This window comes from Mustela nivalis, assembly GCF_964662115.1.
Source record: "Mustela nivalis genome assembly, chromosome: 14".
Lineage (NCBI taxonomy): Eukaryota > Metazoa > Chordata > Mammalia > Carnivora > Mustelidae > Mustela > Mustela nivalis.
The window spans coordinates 7,788,556-7,809,595 of NC_139033.1; the positions used below are offsets into that span (position 1 = coordinate 7,788,556).

At 47.3% G+C, this 21,040-nt stretch overlaps 1 long non-coding RNA gene across 1 annotated transcript in view; it reads left to right on the forward strand.

Moving 5' to 3' along the window:
* LOC309848259 overlaps positions 1-21,040 on the forward strand; it is a 59,197-nt gene that overhangs the window by 33,245 nt on the left and 4,912 nt on the right. Inside the window, exon 3 of the long non-coding RNA XR_014302928.1 lies at positions 20,368-20,533. This is a non-coding gene — a long non-coding RNA (uncharacterized lncRNA). The remainder of the gene's footprint in view (positions 1-20,367; positions 20,534-21,040) is intronic.

Here is a 21,040-nt window from a genome sequence, read left to right on the forward strand (position 1 = left end):
CAGGTGTCCTACTCCTCTCATTTGTGACAATCAAAGAAGTCTTGACACACGGCCAAATGTCCCCGGGGAAGGCACAAGGACCTCCGGTGGAGTCCTGCCAGATTAGATCAGAACCTGCGTGATGTGTATTCCCAGCAGCATGGTTCCCAAGACCTCTGAGGTGCTTGTCCATCAGCTGACGAACGTGGTGTGTCCGTATGACGCAGTATTACTCAGCCACACAAAGGAATGAAGCATCAGTGCCTGCTGTGCCATGGACAGACCTTGAGCACAACATGCCAGACACAAAAGATAGATCGTGTCTCACATGATTCTACTTCTGTGCATCATCCCTAGTAGGGACGGAAAGTAGATTGGTATTTACCTGGGGCTGGAGGTCGGGGTGCGTGGGGAATGATTGTCTAATGGGGACAGGGTTTCTTTTTCTCTCTCTTTTCTTTTTTCTTTTCCTTTTTTTTTTTTTTTTTTTGTTTCTGTTTCCTTTCCTTTCCTTTCCTTTCTTTACCTTACCTTACTTTTCCTTTCCTTTTCATGTCATTTCTTTTCCTGATTCCCATTGGTTAACAGACAGTGTTATATTAGTTTCTGGTGCACAATAGAGTGATTCAGCACTCGCACCCCCCCCCCCCATGCTCATCCCCACAAGCGCTCTCCTCCATCCCCATCTCCTATTTCCCCTCACCCACGTCTCCTCTGGGAACCATCGGTTTGTTCTCTATAGTTCAGAGTCTCTCTCTCTTCTCCTTTGCTCATTTGTTTCGTTTCTTCAGTTCCACATATCCGTGAAATCATGTCATCCATCTTTCTCGGACTTATTTCCCTTCGCAGTATCCTCTCTAGATCCATCTACATCAGTGCAAGTGGCAAGAGCCCACTCTTTTTTACAGCTGAGTAATATTCCATCGTATCTATGAACCACATCATCTTTATCCATTCATCAGTCAATGGACACATGGGCTGCTTCCGTAATTTGGCTGTTGTAGATAATGCCGCTGTAAACATCGGGGTGCATGTACCCCTCTGAATTAGTGCTGTTGTATCCTTTGGGTAAATACCCAGTAGTGTGATTGTTGGATTGTAGGGTGCCTCTACTTTTAATTTTTTGAGGAACCTCCATACGGTTTTCCACAGTGGCTGCCCCAGTATCCATTAATGGGTACAGGATTTCTTTTCACGGGTGAAAAAGTTCCAGAACTAAATAGTGGTGATGGTCATTTGACATTGCTAACATGTTTAATGCCCCTGCATTGCATGCTTCAAAATGGTTAAAATGCTCAGTATTTTATTGTGTGTATTTTATCACAATAAAACAACCGCAACCAGTCCTGTGAGCTATCTTCACTAGTGTTTATGATAGCTCTTCACACACATCAGGACCCTAAAGGATAAGGAGGTTTGGTCCTTCTCCTGTCCCCCAATAGCACAGGAAGGCTCCTCCTGCCCCCACTCCTCTTACTCACCCCCAAGGTAGAGTCGCTGATTTGCATGCATCCGATTCTCATACACTGATTGCAGAATTCTTTTCTGGGGACGGATATTGAGAAGGCATTATTTTGGCCATCTCTTGGTGTAAATGGAAGGCAGGGGGCACTCCCTTCCCCTGCTGCACTGGACCAGCCCCTTCGCGGTGTGGTGGTTGAGCGCCTGGGGGAGGAACAAGAAAGCCAGTATGACATAACGTCCCCAAAATGCCATCCCGACCATTTTCCATTAGAGCAAGGGACAAAGCAAGCCTGGGTTCACGGGGCGGAATTATGGACTGGACGTGTTGATGGGAAGAGAGGCAGAGTGTTGCTGCCATGATTTCCAGGCCTCCTCAGGGATTAAGACGTCAGCGGGTGTTGGAAGGCTGTTGCCGTCATCCGGGAGGGAGATGACACAGGCTCGGACAGGACAACTGCCATGGAGGGGGACGTGGGATGAGTCTTGGCATCAAAAGCAGTGACGCGGCTATGTAGGCTTGGGTCTCAGAATGGAAAGGATAGAAAAAATCTGAGTCTGCTCTTGGTCTAGGGCTGTTGTAACCCAAGGTTCTTTCTGGGTGGCCCAGCCATGATTCCTCAGGACCATTTCCAGCATGCCTTCTACATATGCGTAAGGGACGCTCTGGTGGGCAAAATGGCTCTGGTAGCGACATGTCTCGTGTCACCCAGCAGCAGGTGGTGCGTCTGGGTAGAGAAGGGGCACTGTTATTTCTGTTTGCGTGGAACTAGAAGGTACTCGAAGAGGCCCGTGTTGTCCTCAAAGGTTTTTCCTGGTAACTATTCTGTAACTGTGGTCAACCTTCTTGCTTCTCAGGGAGAGAGGGGGACAGTAGTCACACTAGGGGATTATGCAGACAACAGGAGGAGGAGCCTGGAAAAACCCGCTCTCAGAGGTAAGCATGGACATCCCTTGACAACGGTCATGCGGTCCAATAGCTTCACTTCCGAGGGGGCAGCGGGCCAATCAGGCAACCCCAAGTTCTAGGAAAGGGTCTTTGGGACTGTCATCTTCATCTCCCTTCGGTAAACAGATGAGGGGAGTGGCGTCCCAGGGCCACATGGTGAGTTCGCTTCAGGACCAGGATTACAGGCTGGGGCACTTCCCCAGGGTCTGACCATCCTGGATCCTGGATGATGTAGCCTGCAATGGGGCTTACAAACTCGTGGCCCTCTGAGAAGTCTCCTGCCCCTGCACCCCTGCAGTGATGGTTTTGTTTTTGCTTTATTTGGGTGAGGCCCACTGGGGTAGCTGCCTTCATTTATTTTATTATTATTATTTTTTAAAATATTTATTTATTTATTTGACAGGCAGAGATCACAAGTAGGCAGAGAGGCAGGCAGAGAGAGAGGGAGGAAGCAGGCTCCCTGCTGAGCAGAGAGCCCGATGTGGGACTCGATCCCAGGACCCTGAGATCATGACCTGAGCTGAAGGCAGAGGCTTAACCCACTGAGCCACCCAGGCGCCCCAGCTGCCTTCATTTAAAGAGAGAAATATTCCAGGTAAGAATCTAGATTTCTGGGTCCTCTTAAACAACTGGAAGAAGGAACCAACCGGGTCCTCAAGTCTGCATGGTTCCCACTGGGTGGAGCCAAGAAGAAGCGGGTGTCCTTTTTAGAGCAGACAGGATGCCAAATGCTGACTCTTCCTCCAGATCCTTGGGCCAAAGGCTGCCCAGTTTGGAGGAAATTTCTTTTGGTATCACACAGATACCAGAGAAAGACTGGATCCTCTCACTTTTTCTTCTGTGTCTTCTGTTAACTCTTGAAGAGTTATGTAACAAGTAAGCTGCTTTGTTCATTGCTCGGGCCCAGAATGGGTTTGGATCGCTGTGGGTCCGGTCCCAGGGGAGGCGGGAGAGGGGCCTGTTCATGTGCGGAAGTTCCATTAGGTGGACTCCATTGTGAACACTAAGTGTCGTATCTGTCCAGAGTGATTCCATCCAACGTAGACGCTCCCCTACCGGTGTGTTCCTGGGCTGGTGTTGGCCGGAGTGAGGTTCTTAGACCACGTGCTTGTTACTCTGTGCTTCCTGACACCCACTCCCTGAGCTACCGAATCAGACACTTTGGATACAGGGCTTGGGGGTCTTCATTTCAACAAGCTCCCCAGTGATTTTTCTCCAGACTAAAGTTGAGAGCCACTGTCCCAGCCCCTGATGGTCGTTAGATCCCTCAGTTCCAGAACTAGGAGTCTTCGGGCCTCCTCATCGGGGGGCTGACGGGATGACCTCTTTCCTCTCTCTTGGGGACTCAGTATTTCTGTCTGTAAAATGGGGACATTGAGGTGCTAGCTGCTCTCCATTTGCCCCTTCCTGAGCCCCATATCTCCCTGCCCTTCTAACCCCGTTCGGTGTGCTCTGGGGGGGCTGTCTGGCATGGCCTGGGTCACCTGGTTCTTTCGCCTTCTGCTTCCTATTGGAATTGGCCAGTGGGAATCTCTGATGAGAGAGAGGAGAGAGGACAGAGGGAGAAACCAACTGGGCCATTCTCCTTCCCCAGTTCCTGCTGGGCAGCTCTCCTTCCATGGTCTGGCAATCCCTCGCCTGGGGACACTACCCCCCTTCCCTTGGCCGAGGATGCTGATGGCAGCCCACGATTGCAGGCCGCAGAAGTTTCAATATCCCTTAGTGCTTCCTTCAACCCTGTTCACACCTGTGACTCCAGAACTTAACAAAGACTTGCAAGTGGCTGAGAGATCTTAAGCATTCTTCCCCAAAGAAGAGAAACGGGAGTCACGTGACACGACGGAAGTGTCAGCGAGCCCTGCAGCTGGGACCACGTGGCAATCTGTGTATCCAGTGCACACTTCACAGGCCTTACTCTTGCACTTGCGTTCCGTGCCAATGATAGCTCAATAAAGCTACAAATGGGGAAAAAAATTTAAAAACATCGTAGCACATCTAGAAAAAAAGAGAGACCTTACATGAAATGCTCCTCAGTTAAACCCTTTGGACATGCCGCTCATTTCTGGCTGGGACCCTGACTTGATACCATAATATCCCAGAGGCTTAAGGAAGGACAAGCAGCCTGGCACGGAGCAAACTCTCTTGCTGCTCCTTGCCATTAGGATGACTTTGGCGACGACTGTTTTCATTACTGTTCCCTCCGGGTAACCGGAATTACCTAGACCCTGCTAGCTGGAAACAACCATGGCCATAAGAAATAGGAGAATAGTGTCTGGCCTGGATTTGCTGAGTGGATAAATGAATTTCTTCCACTGGGAACACTTCTCCCTTCGCGCCCCTTGTCCCGGGGGTGAGGAGCTCATCAGTGGAAAAGGTGGCTTCTCTGTCACTGGAAGGCTTGTGCATTCTCTCCTCTGAGCAAACACGGGGCAGGTCTTGGAGTATTTATTTTATTGCCTGGGGGTGGGGGGGGGGAAGGGGGATCAAGACAGGGTCGCGAGGGGGGCACCTGGGTGGCTTAATGGGTTAAGCCGCTGCCTTCGGCTCAGGTCATGATCCCAGGGTCCTGGGATCGAGTCCTGCATCGGGCTCTCTGCTGAGCGGAGAGCCTGCTTTCCTCTCTCTCTCTCTTTCTCTGCCTGCCTCTCTGCCTACTTGTGATCTCTCTCTGTCAAATAAATAAATAAAATCTTTAAAAAAAAAAAAAAAAGACAGGGTCACGAGGACCTGGGGTCAGGACATGGGGACCATGTCCCAAAGACAAATTCTCCTCGGAGCCATTGACCCTCCCAGGAGCCTCGCACAGCACAGGAGGAAAAAAAAACTCATCTCCCGTTCGGTTTCAATTAGAATCTTCAGAGTCCCAAGGACAGAAAAACTATCTGGAGATTTCTGGTCCCCTCTGTGTCCTGATTATCGCTTTATCCTGCCAGGACCCTGATTTCCAGCTGAAACTCACACAAGACACTCTGATGAGCAAAATGACTTCTGTCCCAATACGATCGGCCCAGACGAGTGGTTAAGCCGGTAGAAGCTGGATTGGGAAGGGCTATGTTGTGTTCCTTCTCCGGGGGCTACAAGGCATCAGAAGAGGCTCTCTACCAGCCTGTGAGATTTTTACTGATACCTTCACCGCGCCCATCTTGGGAATCTATGCCGCAGATGCCAGGCCCAGCGGGGAAAATAAATAAATAAATGCATCAGTAAAAATCAGACAAGACTGCCTTCTCGGCTGCCAGCTCCCGTGGCCCCAGGTGCAAGGGTACATCGCATCATCTTGCCTTTGGACCGCAATCAATGGAACAGGCAGGAAATGAGAGGAAATTAATTTTTCCCCCCTCTCTTCTTTCCCTCCCCTGCTGTCCCTCCTGTTTTTACACAAGGGCCTTTTAAAATGTTGGTTACTCTCTGATTACAGCGCAATAGAGGTTCGAAACAGCCTCTTCTCGACGAAACTCCCTCTGCCCTTAACCAGAACGATGGGCCGGTTGCCTTGGTAATTGTCCTCATTCGCTGTGTAGAAGCCACAATTACGAAGGTTTTTCTGGGTACTGATCCTCTTAGTGCCTTTTTCTTAGAAGTTCACGAGAAGATGGGACAAAGGAGACCTAATAGATTTTATTGCTTCTGCTCCTTGGAGTACCCAGAGCTCATGACATGCGGGCATGAGCTGTGAGTGCCATTTAAATTGGCTTTGCCCAGGGAGAGAGCTTTACGCGCAGGAGAATGGCCGAGCTTCTATTAGCTGGAGGGGCCAGGGCGGGAAGATGAACTCACAGACCCAGCTCCTCTGGCTTGGCTCATAATGGAAACCCTAGATGGGCATCTGGGGCTAAGGGCTGGGGCACTTAACCTTTCAGTGATAATTGAAGAGAATGGACACGTAACTGCTCTCTTGAAACTCCAGTATGATTCAGGTTCAAGGCAGGAGGGCTGGGTGGGTTGTTGAAAAACCCAACCTGGAAATGTTTTGGGCAGAGGCAGCTTTCCCCGCCTCTTAAAGAGCAGCAGGGCTCCATTAGCTGGTGGGGGGTGTAATCGCAGAGAATCGCAGAGAAGAAACGGGGAAGATGATTATGGAGACGAGGATAATTGTGATCACCGTATTCCTATCATTTGGCTGGAAAGGGCCCAGGATGCTCACGTTCACTGCCTTAGCTGTGCCCTGCAATAGCCTGGGGGTTGCTGTTTCCTACTTGTAAATGGGGAAACTGAGCCACAGGAAAGCAAAGCAGCTTGTCTGGGTTGGAAGGTGACAGAGGTAGTATTCAAACACAAAGATTCCTGACTCCCAGAATCTTCCTATCACATGGAACCTCCTCTCACGAAAGGAAAATCCGTTCTAGGCTTTGGGAGGGATAAAGTATAGACATCTTTGAGGTACGGTTTATAGATTAGGCATTCCAGGGACCAATGTGCCTTCATTCGAAGGGCTTTGAATCTTGATGTGTCCCCAACTGGAACTGAAAAAATGTCTGAAAGAGGTCAAGTTTGTGGCTGTTTCCTCCAGAGAGCCATCTCTGTGGGGCTGCCAGTAGCTAGCTGTGTTAAGAAGGATTCTGAGGCTGTGTCTGGATTTACTGAGAAAGAGCGCCATCTTGATTAGCAATGTTTGCTATGAAGGAGGATTGGGGAAATCGTGTGTGCGCACCTTCTCAAGTCTACTCAGTGGACTCTCTACTTGAAATAAATCCACCAGATTACTTTTAAGACATAACTATTATTTGAAAACCCGGAATGATAACACAAGCTGGCTCCAGGATCATCCCATGATTTCCAGAAATCTTTTTATTTGGAAAAAATTCCAAGCCTATGGAAGAGTTTCAAGAACATACGTATGTCCTTTATCAGGGTCCTCTGTTGTTAACATTTTGCTCTGAGTGCTCCTTTTCTCTCAAATATATTTATTTATTTATATATGTAAAATTATATGTAAAATTATACATATATATATATATTTTTTTTTCCCCTGAAACATCTGAGAATAAGTGGCACATACCATGGCCTTTACCCCTGAGTATTTCAGTATTTCCAAAGAACAGAGATGGTCTCATGCAACCACATTACAGTAGCAACTTCAGAAAATTTAACACTGATACAAGACTTTCCCTTACCTCCTTGGATCCAGCTTTGTTGGTGGACCCAACAATGTCCTTCTTAGCGTCCACCTATGATCCCATTCAGTGTGAAGTATTGCATTTAGCTGTCCTGTCCCTTTAGCTTCCATTTAAAACACTGACACATTTGACATTCCCACGATACAGAGAATCTTAAATTATCTGTCTGTGTAGTTGATATTTTTGAGAATGAGATAGAGTGCTGTGCTAGGTGCTAGGTCTTCCAAAGATAAGTTTGGCAATTCTTGCCCCAAGTAGGACACTCTCAGAACAGTAACAGCGAACATTTACTGAACACGTGTGATGTGCTAAGCACTTACATGTATTATCTCATTTAAACCTACAACAGTCCTGAGAGGTGTGGGCAGGGATGGTTGTTATCATCTGTGGAGAAACTGAGGCTCAGAAATGTGAAGTGGTTTGCCTAACATCACACAGGTGGGGAATTGAGTCAAGGTTTGATCTCAGGCAGACTGGATTTAGGAAACACAGTTTCTTTCTTTTTCTTTCTTTCTTTCTTTTTAAAAAGATTTTATTTATTTATTTGACAGAGAGAGAGATCACAAGAAGGCAGAGAGGCAGGCAGAGAGAGAGGAAGGGAAGCAGGCTCCCTCCTGAGCAGAGAGTCCGATGTGGGGCTTGATCCAAGGACCCTGGGATCATGACCTGAGCCAAAGGCAGAGGCTTTAACCCACTGAGCCACCCAGGCGCTCCAGGAAACACACTTTCAATCATTGCATTGTTCTGTCTTTGAGAAATAAGATTAACTGTATGGCAGAGATAAGATAAATAGCATACAAATGATTAATTCATTGATATGTTGATTAATTCATTGATTTATTCATTTATTTGTACTGTTGTTCACTGATTTTCAGAGTAATTCATAATTCATTAATTGATTCATTCAGCCATTCATTGATCCATCCATCCACCCATCCATCCACCCATCCATTTACTCATGCCTCCTGTGGCCAAGGCACTGTGCTGGATTCTAGGGGTACAACAGAAAACAGAACAGATATAGTCTTTGTTCACATGAAACTTACTGTTCAGAGGGGAAGGATAGATAATAAAGAAAGTGTAGCCATTGTTATTGAGAGTAAAAGTAAGAAAATCTAATCTCATCCAGAGGTTCAGGAAAGATTCCCCTGACAAATCGACATTTAAACAAAATCCCGAGGGCTGTGTGGGAGTTAGCTTGAAAGGGGGAAGGATTGCTTTCATGTAGGAGAAAGCAGCGAGAGCTTCCTGGAGGAGGTTGCATGTGAGCTGCGGTTTCAATTATCGGTGGGACATGAAGCTCCAGAGATGGAGGATGCATTTCCCAGGTCTCGGTAACAGCATAAGTGAAAGTGGGACACTTATAGGAGTGCATTAAGGGAAGTCTTAGTTGGGGGCGTGGTTGTTGGCAGATCTTTTGTTTCATTGATTTGGTCCCCAAAATGGGCACCATTTTTGGTACAGAGCCTCCCCAGCTCTCCCATGCATTCTCGAGTCCAGGGGTAATTTCTACTGAAAGCTGGTTCCGCAAAAATGTGTTGAGTGTCTAATAGGGAACCGGAATACAATAGGGGCCGTGGCTTTGGAGCTTGGATTCTGCAAACCCGATTTGTGACTCTAATGACAAACTTATTTAGAATTTACAAATAAAGATCCTTCCATCTGGAGTGCCAGTGTCCTGAAAAAGTGTTAAATTTTCACACCTGTGGACAGGTCCACTGTAATGGGCTCTGGAACAACTCAGCCCCTCCCCGAGCCTCAGTTTCCTTATTTGTCAAATGAATGGGCTCAGTCAAACCTGTAAAGACTGTGCCAGCCCTGAAATTCTTACTTTCTACAAATCAGAAGAGCAGACACCTGGGAGCCACAGGTGTCTGGGTCTGGGTGAATCTGGGCGTTTACTGCTTTTGCTCCTTTTTTCACAAGGGGCTCAGGCCCTCGGGACAGCTCACCCCTCAAAGGTAATCAGAATTCTATTTCTGTCTGCCTTGGTTTTCTGCTCTTTGACTTGCATCATAAATTATTCTTTCTTTAAATGGCAGACATAGGTAAGTTACCAAAAGGTCACTCAGAACCCCAGTCAATCCCAGCTGCTTTAATTACTTTAGTACTGTTCAGACTTTCATGTGTGTGCGTGCGTGCGTGTGTGTGTGTGTGTGTGTGTGTGTGTTGTAGCAATCTAGAGGAGAGGTTCAAGAACCACTTTTTGCAAAAGGCCCTGTAATTTTCTCTAAGTTCAGAGTTAATTATGTCAGCTTTTGTGCGTGTTAGGAGAATCCCCATCAAAACAGACTCAGGATATATATATATATATAACAAAAGAGAGCCCATTTGCCCAGGCAGCCTTGCCTTTGACAGGCTGATGGCCAATCCTGGAGATGAACGGCAGGATGAACCCAGTGCAAATCGCAGATTAAAACCAGATAAAAATAATCTATTTATTAAAATAGCCCCCACTTCTTTTTCCCTGAGCCAGAGCTTTGTCTCAAAGCTCTCACAGGGTTTCTGGATGTTGTGCTTAATCTTTAGTTAAGAATTTAAAGACAATGTTAGGTGTGATGAGTACTGGTCCTTTTGGTCTCAGTATGGCTGGCCCCAAGCTGGTGTGTGGGTGCCCAGAAATACGTTTTTTCAGTCAGGGTTTTGGACCAAAGTCTCAAATCTTAAAGACTTTTGGAAAAGGTGAGGCTTTGGGTCCTGTTTTCTTGCTTGTGAAGGATATAAAATAATAATAATAATAATAATAATAATAATAATAAAACAGTAATTTATAACCATGCTATAACAAAAACAATTCAAGCTAACTTTTGAGCACACTTACATGCGTTATACTTGGCATCTCATTCAGTTCTCGCAACTGTTACTATTCTGGCTTGACGCATTAGAAACTTAGGCACAGAGAGGTCACCCTCTGGGTGGGGGTAGGAAGGGGAGGGGCCGTGGTCAGAACCTTGGCCATCTAAACTGGACAGTAGTCACAGCTGACTTTCCTCATGGTGTATCGAGTCCCAAGAATGATGCCAAATACTTTGTATTTAAAATGTGAGGGGCCTCTTGGCGACACTGTGACGCTGGTCTGATCATTTTTCTGAATTTGCACATAAGGAGACAGGCTCAGAGAAGCTGGGTGACTCAGGTGAGCGCAAACAGCCCCATCGAGCTGGGCTTTCACAACCATTCCACCTGGATCTCTAGCCACGGTTGGTAAGTTTATGGTGGAGGGGCCAAATGTGGCCCATCACCCATTTTTATAAATAAAGTTTTATTGGGACACAGCCACATCCATTCATTTGTGTATTACCAATACCTGTTTTCGTGCCACAGTGACAGAGCAGAATTATTGCCACAGAGACTGTCTAGCCCTCAGAGGTGAAAATATTTACCATTTGGTTCTTTACAGAAGTTTGTCATTCCTTTATCCAGGCCTAGTGTTCTTAACTACTACCATCTCTTGCTGGTCTGTGAACCACGATTCCTAAGTCTGGTGGTTCCAGTGTGCTGGTGTGATGTCAGAAAACAGCCTCGTCTTAGCCAGAGGAGAGAGAGACACCTGTGAATTCCTACCCTCCTGGGGAAGGGAAGTAGAGGTCCTGGGGCTTCTAACTGCTCGCAAGTATGTATGTTTTAAAGGGTGCCATAAATACGACTTAGTTAGAACATAAGAAGGTCCACGATCCTTGGAATTACCCTGAAAATAACCCTTGTAAATTGTAATTTTACTAGCAGACCTTTGTAAAAAATTCAGTCTTGGGCCACATCCTGGAACCTGATGCAGACTTTCTGTGGGTGAGTCCTGGGAACCTGCAGTGTTGGTGGTACGCTGGTCCTGAGTCCCCAGGAGCAGTGGGGCTGCAAGAGGAAGGCACATGGTCATTCTCCTCTGAACAATGCTAGCGCTAAGCCCCAAGGAACTCAGAGCCCCATTTCACCTTTTTTCTCTCTGCCGAGTCTTTTGCCTTCTGCTCTGGATTCTAACCTAACCTGATATTCCATAATCATTCCCGTTCCCTAACCCCTCTCCTCCCCCACTTGCCCTACGACAAACACTCAAAAGGCATCTTTTTTTTTTCCCCCACACAAAGAAAACTGGGATACCCACATACTCAATGTTACAATGAAAACTAACCAACTATTACCTAAAAGGTGTCCTGGGCTCCAGTCTTGACATACACAATGCATAACAACAAAAATAAAAAAAAATATGTATAATAACATGGTATTTAATAATCAAACATCAACAAAATATTAAAAATGACTGATTTTGATTATAATCATGCAAAACTTGGTCTTTGGTTAACGGGCTGCTGATGTTTGGATGAGTGGTAACATAAAGGAATCTATAATTCACAAGTTGCTCTCTATTTGTAATGTAAAAGTGTATTTTCTTACTGTCATTTTAGCAAGATGACATATGGCCACAATCAATATCTTCAGATAATTTGGCAACGATATTGCCAAATTAGGAAATTTTTTTCCCAGGCATGGTGCTCCTTAGGTAGTTTTTCTCTGAAATGAATTTTTATTTTTTTTTCACTGGGGTGTAACTTACAAACAATAAGACACACAAATTCTTAATAGAACATTTCAGCGAGTTGTAACAAATGTATATACCCATGTATTTATTACCTCCATTAAGATTTTCATAGTTACTTAAAGATTAATTTCATTTTGGAGAAATTTTGTTCTGTTGAGGCAATAGTTACCGGAATTGTCAATAAATGTTTTAAAGCAATTCTCATATTTGGAAATAAACCATGGATTTTAAATTTCATGTTTAAACTTTATAATTGAGTCACATATGATGGGTTATTGCTATTGCAGAGAGAATCAGGTATTTGTTTTACTCTCTGTCTCTTCCCACCCCTCCTCCAGGTTCTGCTGATAGAATGTGAATTTTATTATTATAATTTTTAACCAACAGTGTCCTCAGGGCTGAGAACAGTGCTGGCAGTAAGTAGATGTTCAGTAAATATTTGCTAGGTAAATAAATGTAATTTGGGCTCAAAGGTATTTTGAGTTCTATGTGTTTCTGCCTGATCTCAAACAGGACACCTTATTTTATAAAAGTGTTCATAAGCAAGGTTCCATCTGTCTTTAGGAGAAACACCACCTCAAATTAGATTATGAAGCCCGTGCTTACGTGTCATTTAAAACCATGCCTCTTTTCTATCCTCTTCAAAGACGGGACATTGGATTTTCTGGTGCTTTCCAGCTGGTGGTTAACCTGGTCTGCTATATAGGAGGGGTCTTAAGGCTACAGTTCTTTTGGGCTGAAGAGCAGATGTGTCCTCCTTGATGGGCCAGTAGTAAAGACCTCTGTAGAAGGGGAGGGAAATGTCAGCGAGTGTGGTACAAAGGCGCTAAGATGGCCCCAGTAATCCCTACCTTCTGGCATCTGCCATCTGCCTTCTGGCATCTGTTGGCATATTCTGACAGAATGTGGAGCACAAGATGGGATGCTCCTTCCATGATTACATTGTATAAGGTTGCAACCCCCCTCTTGCTAGCAGACCCTTGCTGGCTTTGGTAAAGCTAGTTCCATATTGGAGAGGCCCATTTGACAAGGAACTGAGGGTTGAGGGTGCCTTTTGGCTAACAGCTGGCTGGGAACTGAGGCTCTTAGTCCAACAGGCCAGAAGGAGCTGGGTCCTGCCAACAACAACGCAAGTCCCCTAAATTATAAGCTTGGAAGCAGTATCTTCCCCAGGTGAGCTTTCAGATGAGCCCTCAACCCTGACCAACACCTAGATGGTGGGCTAGTGGGGGACTCTACAAGAGAGGACCCAGGTAAACTCTGCCTGAATTCCTGGTGCACAAAAACGGAGAGAGTAAATATGTGTTGTTTCAAGGTGCTAAGTTCAAGGTGATTTGTGATGCAATATGTTAGTCATACAGCCAAGAAAGAGGTCTCATCGTAAGAACTCCCTTCCGTTTATACTGATTGAGACTGCTCACCTTATTGCCATTCCTTATGAAATCTAACATATTACAGCTCTAATAACTGGTTACTCCTGCCCACACTTTACAGACGAAAAAAACCAAGGCTCATAATTTAAGGGACTTGTACAGGATTACCCAATTTTAATATATAATTATTATTTATATATATTACTTGTATTTATTTTATATATATATATAAATATATATATCTGTATGTATTATATATATAATACACTTATATATGTTACTTGTATTTATTTTATATATATATATATAAATATATATATTTGTATGTTATATATATATATATATATATATATATAAAATGTAGCACAATGTCATCGATGTGATGCTTAGCACAGAGCTTGACACGTCTGAAGCACTTAGTGAAATGGTGGCTGCCTTTATGATTATTGTGGTTGTTATTTGGAAAAGAAGTATTGTAGGCACCAGGGAACCAGTAACCTCAGTCCATATTTGGCCAGGACCCTTTTTGTCTGGGTCTCAGTTTCCACGTCTATAAAATGAACTGAGTTTGTTCCTCTAAAGACACTGGCCAGCAAGAGTCTCTCCCTGTGCTTCCTGCGAGCTAGACGCCATTCAAGTGATGAGTCATCCTCTACCTTCAGCTGGTCCCAGTGTTACTCCCCACACCGCCACACCCCAGTCTGACCAGTTCAGCCCGTCAGGGATCCTTCTCCCCTGAACTGTGCTGGGAAAAGCAAACAATGAGCAAATAGAGCCTTTTCCTCCACTCTGGCCTCCACAAGTTCCCCACCCCATCCCCTCTGTCACTACCAGCTGCTAGGTTGGGGCTTTTTCCTCCCAGCCTAGGGATGGCGCCAACCTAGATCTAGAGAACTGGGCTCAAATCCCGACTCCACCACTTAGCTAGCTGGAGAACGGATCCTCTTTGAGCCTCACCTGTAACACCGGGAAGAGAGTAAGTACCTCTTCGAGTTGTCGTATTAGAGGGGAGAATCGGGGACCGGCTCCACAGAAGTGCCAAGGGCGTTCAAGGGATTTTAAAAGGCAAGGCTTGTTATAGTTAAGTCCTCGGGATTCCTCCTGGTTGGAATGAACCTTTACTCTTGAGGACTACGTGGACCCCAGTACTAGGGCAGAATTCCATTCAGTTTTACTGCCTCAGTTTCTCCAAGGCAGCAGCTTTTCCAAGAATGTTTCCCCAAGGTCAAAGGGATGCAACAATGCTTCCAATCAAGGACAGACTCTCCAGGACCACAGGCCATCTCAGGCAGGAGAGAAAGATTGTTTTCTGGAGAGGATCACCTCTGACTAGTTGGTCCCTTCTCTTCTAGGACAGAACACATTGCTGGTGCCTTTAGAAAACCATGTTCATCCTTGGAAATTCTGTTGATCAGAATCCCAGCTGACTGCCTTCCTGGGCCCTTGATTCTTGACCTTTTAAATGCCCTGGAGCCGGCCTGTCTGCTGCTGGAGTCCAAAGCTTCACTAATGGGTAAACAAGGCATTCTGATAGAGGAGGGGTTGGGCTGACTGGATCCCATCAAAGAAGACTCTATCAGCATCCGTGCACACTTCTGCCCAAAATGATGCCGGGAACTCTGAGCTTACAAGGGAGGGGGGTGCAATTCTTTCTCAACCCAGGGATATATAGATGGAGCTGGGAGAAGAAGACATGGAGAATGTTTTGCGAGGCTGTGGGAATGTTGTGGGCGCCACATGCTGGGAGATGACAATACCCCCTTTCTCCAGCTCACTTGCCAGGGCTTGGAGCTGTCTGGAGTGTAGGCAGTGATGGGCAGCTCTGCGTGAAGTGGGGCCACTTTTTTCTGCTTCACCGAGGGATTAAACCTTCTCAGGGAGTCATCCCTTGGTCTCTTCCTGCGTTTGGTAGAATGCCTATAGCAACCTATTATGTCCAGCAGGTGCCACATAAATGCTTCGTGGGTCTGAGTACTTCCGTGTAGGGCCTGTTACAAAAGTTGGAGACGAGTGTTCAGAAATACATCCTTCAAAAATAGAGGCCGGGTCACTTCACTCCATGGTCTTCAGGTCAAGTGCATTCGAAGATGAGGGGCCAACTTTCCTTTGTATGTTTCTCCTACTTACCAGCACGGATACAAAGCTGCCTCCAGCCAGAGCACAGAGGTCGAGTAATTTGCAGCTAGAATCCAGTGAATCCAGTTCTCAGAATCCCAGGTTGGAGTTTGGGACTCACTTATGAGCTGGAACAATGGCAGGACGTTTCCGGAGCCACCCTCTGTCGGTAGGAACTAGCAGAGCAGTAAGAAGCCGTGCTTGGAAGTCCAGAAAGACCCAAGTTCAATTTCTGCTTTTCTCACTTGGTGTTCTCTGAGCCTTGCCATCATCTCTAAAAGGTGGGGATAATACGACCTCCCCCATGAGATCACTGGGTGGATTCAATGCGGTCACAGTACCTGTCACAAATGTATGTTAACTCAGAAGGTGGTTGTACTTGGGGTGTCTCGGTGGCTCAAGGTCGGCTGAGCCTCTGACTCTTGGTTTCGGCTCAGATCGTCATCTCCGGGACATGGGATCGAACCCTGCATCAGTCTCCTTGCTCAGTGCAGCACCTGCTTGGGATTCTTTCTCCCGTTCCCCCTCTCCCCACTCTCAACAAATGAGTTAATTAATTTTAAAACGGGCGGTCGCCCTGATTGCATTTTCATCATCTCCACTATTATCGTCAATCATTATTATGAACTCTATTATTACGATTCATGATTCCAGGGTAGCGGCCGTGGCCATGCCCATCCGAAGGGCAAACCTCAAGCCCTTCTCTGCCTCAAGGCTCTCTAGGTCAGGGCTTGGGTAAAGCCATGGTGCTTAGGCACCAGAAACAGAAGCCAGGACGAGGGTGCTGATATGCACGGGGCATTGAGCCTGTTGCTGGGACTTAGTCTAATTATATCTGGCAGCTCATTGCCCCCAGAGTCGTGCCTGCCCCCGGGACGACGGATCACGTTTCTGTCTCCTGAGTAAGCTGACTTGGGTCATCTTCAGAGCCCCCAGGCTCTCCCTATTCCACCCCTGCAGCTTGGCAGCTGGCTGAACGCTCGTTTGGGCATGGATGGGTGGTGGCGGGGGTGAGGGAGTCGGGGGTGGTGGGGAGAGGGTCTGGGAGGCTGTGGCCATGGGGTGCTTTGTGTGGGGAAGAGTTGCTGAGCTCCTGGAAACAACTCCTGGATTTGGAAATAGAATGATCAGGAATGTTCAGCTGTTTGTGGGTCATTTTGACCTCCTCCCAGGTCAGGTCACACATGAGCTCCCGGCCACAAACGCCAGCAGAAATTAGATACTACACACACTCTCACTCCTCGCTCTGGTTCCAGGCACAGCTCCATCGCTACTCACCGGATCCCTCCCTCCGCAGGCGCTCAGGCCCTCTCTCTCTCCCTCTCTTTCTGCTGGGGATGGAAGGCAACTGTCACTCACCTGCCGACACGCCGCCCATGCTTCCCTGTGGCCCCCACGCTTTGCTCAGGCTGATTTCCTCAGTCTCTGAGGTTCTGCAAGACCTGGCCCAGCCCACCTTTCCAGCCTCCTGTCCCTATATGTTCCATACCCACCCGATCTCCCCGCCCCCACATCAACCCTGCTCTTCTGACCTCTTCACAGGACTCACTCCTCTCTTCCTTCCCAGCCCAGGTGGGTATCCCTTCCTCCAGGAAGCACTCCTGGATGCACTCCTGTGTGCTCCCCCCTGGGATGTCTTTACCGTGGTGACTTTGCCACAAGCTTGGGGTGGGAGGAGGGAGGGGCACAGGGACTTGTGTGGCCATAGAGCTTGCTTAGTGCTCCTGTGCCAGGTCCTTCACTTTTGGTCATAGCAGAACTACCACTCTCGGTCACGAACCTGGGAGCAAGTGGGGGCATGGGAGTCTAAGATTTCGAGATGCCTGAGCAGTCAGGTATCTCCAGTGGTTCCCTCCAATTCCTCTCCATCACTGCACAGACTCGCGCCCTCTGGCATCCTGGGGGCTCAGCCAAGGGGATCAACAGGAGGATCACAGGATGGGAAGGAGCTGGGGTTGGGGCATTTGTTCCCCAGCACCTTTGGTGGGGTTGCCGTGTCCCCCAGTTTAAGGTCACAGCAGCCCTCCTGCTGACGGTTCTCTCTCGAGGTTCTCGGAACTACAGCCTCCCCTGACCTTTCAGGCTCTGGATGGCACTGGCTCCTTGTGCCCGCCACACTCCGCCGCAGCTCTGTGAATGATGCCCTCATGAAATTAGCCCTTTTGGACTGTAAAGAAGGTAGATCTGACTAAACTTTGACCCACTTCCATGTGGCCCAAGTTGAGGGCTCATGTGGCACCCTGGGGATGATGGTTTCGTGGTTACTATTTATAGTGATGATTTCGGTTACTATTTATAAAACTGATGTAATGATCACAGCCATGAATGGGTCTATATACGTGCTCTGTCTTCACGTCACAAGTCCATGAACTGGGTGTTTTCTCATGTCTTCGAAATGGGACTCAGGATACCACTGATGGAGTGAGTACAGTGGGGAACAGTCAGGGTTAACTGCTTTCTCTCCTTTATTTTTCCCCAACATCACTGGGAGATGGGCTCTCCTCGAGCCCATTTTGCAGATGAGTAGACTGAGGTAAAGTCACTTGAGCTTCCCAAGACCACCTAGGGAGTCAGAGATGGAGGTGAGGATTCTAGTCCCTATGGGTCTGACCCAAAGACCCGTAACCATGAGCACCTTGAATGCCATCTCAGGGTGAGCCTCATGGAAACAGGCTGTTCCTACAATGCGCGCCAATCAGAGGAAGCACTGGTTGACAGGGCGGACTGTGTTGCCTTGGACTTGGGCCCCAGGGAGGCTTCTGTTCCTTCTCCTCTCCTCGGTCCAGACTGGCTTCCGCCTCTCCAGCTCAGACTGCCGACTGCAGGACCCGGGTGCACGTCACCCCCAGAGGGAGGCTCTCATCCCTACGTCGGCAGCCAGCTGGTCCCAGGTGAGACTCTCCCATTGCCCGAGGCAGGTGGACTTTGGAGATTGGATCGGGGTCATCCTGGGAACATTCGCCTGCTTTGAGTTTCTATAAACCTTTCAGAATCTTCGGGTAGCCATGAGAATGAGCTTGCATACCTTTAAGGACAGGGAGCGTAACTTCCCCAGGGCTCTGACCCCAAGGGCTATTTGGGGAGGGCGCGCTCCCCAAGGGCGGCCCCAAGCAGTGACAAAGCGAGGAGGGATGCAGAGGCAGGACTGTTCCTGGGAGACCAAGGATCCTCTGCCAGTGACTTTGCTGTAGGGCTGCCCAGAGGCTTTGCTGATCATTCCTGAGGCTGCTCGGGTGGTCCAGCCTCCACCCAGCCTCCCTCCAACGCCATTTCCTGCACTGCAGGTCAGACGTGATTCTCCGTCTCTCTCAGCTCCCTAGCCGGTGCTCTCTCCCGCACACATTTCCCCCAGGAAAATCCTTTATAGATGCTCCTGCATTGCTGTCGTCTTGTCAGAGGACCTGGACACATTTGCACACCATCTCAGACCATGGAGGTTTACAGGAGTCCTGGGAGGCCCACGACAGCTGGGTTGGGGGCCAGAGGAACAGGAGTGGGGACTCTGGTGGGATGCTTGGGTCTTCCCAAGTTCCATTTATGCCATTTTCATAGGGATAAATGCTCCCTCCGGGCTTCTGGAGGTAAGAGGAGTGGTTTCTAAAGGGCTCAGAGCAACTGTGGGTCTCTGTGGGGAAAGACGACAGCACGATCTTGAATACAGAACCCACACATGGGTTCACTCACCTGTCTGACTAATGCCCCTGACCTGGGAAGTGGATAAGGATTCCTCTCTCCGCACGTTGTCTGGCAAACAGCAAGTTCCTAACACATAGTGGCGATTTAGGGTCCCAACTTCTGAAAACTTGTTCACATCCCTAAAAAGTCTGTAGATTCACAATTCCCCTCTCCCCAACCCCAAAGTGATGACTGGGTTGAGCTTGACGGCAAAGGCTTCTTGAGTTTTTCAGAACCCATATAAACCCTGGACATGTTGTCGTAGGTGGGGTTGAGAAAGCTCGGTTTCATATCCTGGTGTCCCCAGCTGCTGCTTCGAGGAATGCTGAGTGGGTTACACATTGCCTCTGAGCCTCAATCTGTTCATCTGTAAAATGGGCTGGACAATGGAATCTACCTCGTAAGATTGGTGGGGGATCCTAGGTGCAGTGAATACAGAGTTTAGCCCAGTGCCTGGAACACAGTGCGTGTTCGGTAAGGAACAGTAGTATCTACAGTCCTTATTATCATTGTCATGGCTGTTAATAACCTTCAGAACTTAATGCAGCTCTTATCGCTGGACCTGAGTCTTTGGCCTTTGAGGATAGAATTTGTGGGTGGCCATCTAGGCTGATCTGGGGCCATTGTACCCATGTTTGGCCCACTGTTCCATTGGTCCTTGTTCTCACCTTCTTAGTTGATGAAGGGGATGAGCCACGCCTTGCTTCAGTCTCCTTGTCTGAGAGACATACTCCTTGCCACCCCCTCATTCATCTGTAGAATGGGAACACTTGCTCATTCCAAGTACCCAAGGATGCCTGTCCATCAGTGAGAGGCTCTGAAAAAAATTAATTAACAATGTGGGGTCAGGAACAGGTAGGGCTAGAGAATGGGTCAGCCCTCAGCCAATAGAAAATGCTAAATAATAAACAGCTTTTATCCATTTGCTTAAATCACTCCTCCTATTGATTTGGCTTAATGAGGCCACAGAGCCTCAAATGAACCACAACACAGGCTCTCAATTCCATCACTTGAGGAATTTCATCATGGTTCCAAACAGGCAGAAAGTCTTTGGGTCAAGTTTTGAGACCTTCCCTGACTATGATTGGTTTTAAGGGATATGGAGGTTGCTTTGTATTTATTTCAAATTACACTTCTCATCACTCTTTATTTCTTCTTGTACAGGTTGTTAGACATGAATCTAGGTACTCCCTGATTTGTGTAGAAGGGAAAAGGAGAAGGAATGATGGCTGTGGCACACCGTGATCTCGGAATCCTTGCTGTTTCCCAGGCACAGGACCAACAGTTCCCAGTGGATCATTTCATTTCATTCTTTCTAGCAGTCTGTGAGGTGGGTATAATGATTCCCAATGGGCCCAGACCCGAGTTATGAATCATCTTTGATCTAATTTCCCAGGTTTCTTTGCAGCAGGAAGATATGGGACACAAGACTGTCCAAAAGGTCACTGCGAGAGATTCTAGGAAACACTTTGTTTGCCAACAGAAGGGAGGACAGAGGCAGTACTTTCCCCTTCCACTTTTTTCCTGTCTGGAGTTTGGATGTGATGGCTGGAGCTGTGGCAGCTGTTTCCAGCAGCTGCTGGACCAGAACATGTAGTCGACCCTTTCCAGAATCCTTGTTATGTAAGACAAATGAATTCTGATTAATTTAAGGCACTGCAGTGAGATATGCCATTACTTGAAGCTGAATGTATGACTAATGGATAAGAGGATGATTCCAAACCTTCCACAAATGCAAAATAAGGTTCTAATACTTATAGACTAAAACTGACCCAGTCCCCCTTCCCTCACAGACTTTAAGACCTTTTATTCATGCCAGAATATACCCATTTAAAAG